At 46.4% G+C, this 2,702-nt stretch overlaps 1 pseudogene; it reads left to right on the top strand.

Moving 5' to 3' along the window:
* On the top strand, positions 1-1,617 carry LOC124094094 (E3 ubiquitin-protein ligase SH3RF1-like; annotated as a pseudogene).
* The last annotated feature ends 1,085 nt before the right edge of the window (positions 1,618-2,702 follow it).

Here is a 2,702-nt window from a genome sequence, read left to right as displayed (position 1 = left end):
ATGGGGAAGTCAGCAGGATCCATGGCTCTTCCCCCAACAACTTTTAGCAGTCTATTCAACCATTACATCAACTTCCACCTCAGTGCAAAGAACTTTATGACTTTGAAGTAAAAGATAAGGAAGTGAACAAAGATTGTCTTCTGTTTACAAAGGATGTTTTTCTGACTGTGATCCACAGAGTGGATGAAAACTGGGCTGAAGGAATGTTGGCAGACAAAGTAAGCATATTTCCAATTTCCCACATTGAGTTGAACTAAGCTGCTAAACAGGGGATGGAATGGGATAAGACTCCCATGCCAGGAGTTGATGCTGGAGAAGGTCCCTCAGCAACAGCCCAGAGAAGCACTGCCCCAAAACTCTCCAACACCAAGAAGAACCCCAAAAAAAGTGATTCTCCTACACTTCCCTCACCATGGCAAACAAGTCTTCCCAGGAATCCCAGAACCACCACTCCATGGAGATCAGCCCTCCTGTCCTCATCAGCTCCAGAAATGCCACAGCTTCTGGGAGCATCAGGGGACTGTCTGGGATTCCTGCAGTGTCCCTTCTCAAGTTCATATGAGTACCACCGGGTTAATTGTGACCTCATTCCCAAGGAGCTCAGTGACAACTGGCTCCTCATTCACTTTCCTGTTGGATTTCCCCTAACCAGCTGCCCTTGGAACTTTGAATGCTCTCCTCTACCACTCCATCTCCTGGCTGTCACTGTCATCACCTCCACATCACCAGGTACTACTGCTGGTGTTGCTACTGCTGAAATGGGACCCAGACCCATGGCAGAAGCCACTGTATAGTTTGCACAATTTCAAACTCAGACTCACCCCACTGTGTATGTGGCTATCCACCCATACACTCCCAGAAAGAAAAAGAGTTAGAGCTGGGAATAGAGGAGATGTTTTTATTGTTTGAGCATTGCTAGGATGGCTGGTACAAAGGGATATCAATGCATACCACTCAGATTGGGGTTTTACTTGGCAATTATGTGGCATATGTCACAAGGGAAGTGATAAATGTTACTGAAGCTAAAGTTCCTATGTCTACTGTGGGTCAGAAAAGTTATGGGATGACAAAGGTCATTCCCTCCACTGAAGGAGGGCCTTCCCAGAAGCTCTAGAGAAATGGTGTGGCTGGAATACCCAGGATTGTCCCTCCAGCTGTAGTGTCAGCATCTCACAACCAAATAAGTGCTCAAACTAAGGTCCTATTTCACATGCCTGGGCAGATTACAGTCAACCAGGACCACAATGCAGTGAGGGCAGTTGCAGCACATAATCAAGAATGCCCCACAACAGCACTGATGCCCATCCAGGTACAGAATGCTACCTTTATCTGTGGGCCTGCCCCACAATTTGTTGTCCTCCCCCTCCCCCATCACCAATGGCAGGCTGTGCTGCCCATACTGCTGCTGTCAGTTTCAGTCAAGCTGGTGCCTCCCTGGCCTGTGCTTCAGCCACTTCATTGACCTCCCCAAGTATCACCACTGCCTCTCATTAAACCAAGCCCAGTTGCCAGACAGTGCCCATTCTCCCTGGACTTCCCACAACTCCACATGGTTCTTCATCAGCTCGTGGGAGCAGGTCAGCAAGCAAACTGGACAAGGACAGTAAAATAGAATAACAGGTTTACTGAAGTTGCCTTCTGGTGCCACCACCAAATGGAAGCCCTGAGTATCCCCTTTAGCATTGCTTAAGTAGAAGTGGAGCTGGAAGTGGGGCTAAATGGTGGTGAGTTGCCCCTACAGGGAGCCATGGGCCCTGAGCTACCACTTGGGGTAGGCCATGGCAGGGCCAGCTACAGCCCCATGAACAGGAATGGCCCAGTCACTGCAGCACCAGTATGCACAGCCCTGGAACAAGGAGCTTTCCATCTGAAGACTAGCTCCCTGGACTTTGAAGTTCCATTGCTCCACCTCCTCATCAGGCATGTTCCTCACTGGGTCCTGTCATGAATGAGTCTAGCCTATTGTTTGTGAAAGGCACTAGGTGGTGGTTTCCTATTCTCTCCAGAGTGAGGCAGAACTTGGGAACTTAAAGGAGGTATTATGTTTGTTAATAAAAAGTGAGAAGTTGGCTGGTTCAAAGGCACATTACAATGCAATGGGAAAACTGGGCTTTTCCCAAGAGGCCTTGTGGAAAAATTGGAGGAGGTAAACAGTGGAAAGACTTAAAATCACATCACACAAATGAAGAGCACAAAACAGTCTGATGGAAAGAGCACATGTGTGGACTTCCAGAAGGTCAGGAGCTGAGCAGAGGGATGGTGTGTGGCTCCTGAGTCTCAGCACAGCCACACCAACCAGCAAAGCAAAGCAGATGTCTGGGTTCCACCACTCAGTTGGAATTGTAATGTGTGCCTTGTACTGAGCAACCATTTTTGTGTTTGTTTGTTTGTTTTTCTTTTTTTATTTGTCTTTACAATGTATAACTAAAATGTGCAATTGTTTACAAGGTTTAGCTAATGTATTTGCTCCTTTTAAAACTGAAAGGTTTTTCTACTAGAAAAACTCTTTGGATTATGATTTTAAGACATTGATTTATGAAATGAGAGCCAAGGAGTAGCTGAATTATCTCCTGTTTAAAGCAAGAGATTCATTGTGCTGTAGAATTCATCTTACCTCCCTCACCCCTGTTCACCATCATTACATTTTGCTTCTTTAAGACATTACTGGTGGTTCTCTAATTTAGGTTTTTCTCTTTGGGAAA

Source organism: Marmota monax, unplaced genomic scaffold (genome assembly GCF_021218885.2).
Source record: "Marmota monax isolate L192 unplaced genomic scaffold, Marmota_monax_Labrador192_F-V1.1 WCK01_AAM20220418_F8-fsc00255, whole genome shotgun sequence".
Classification (NCBI taxonomy): domain Eukaryota; kingdom Metazoa; phylum Chordata; class Mammalia; order Rodentia; family Sciuridae; genus Marmota; species Marmota monax.
This window is presented reverse-complemented; position numbering and strand designations above follow the sequence as displayed.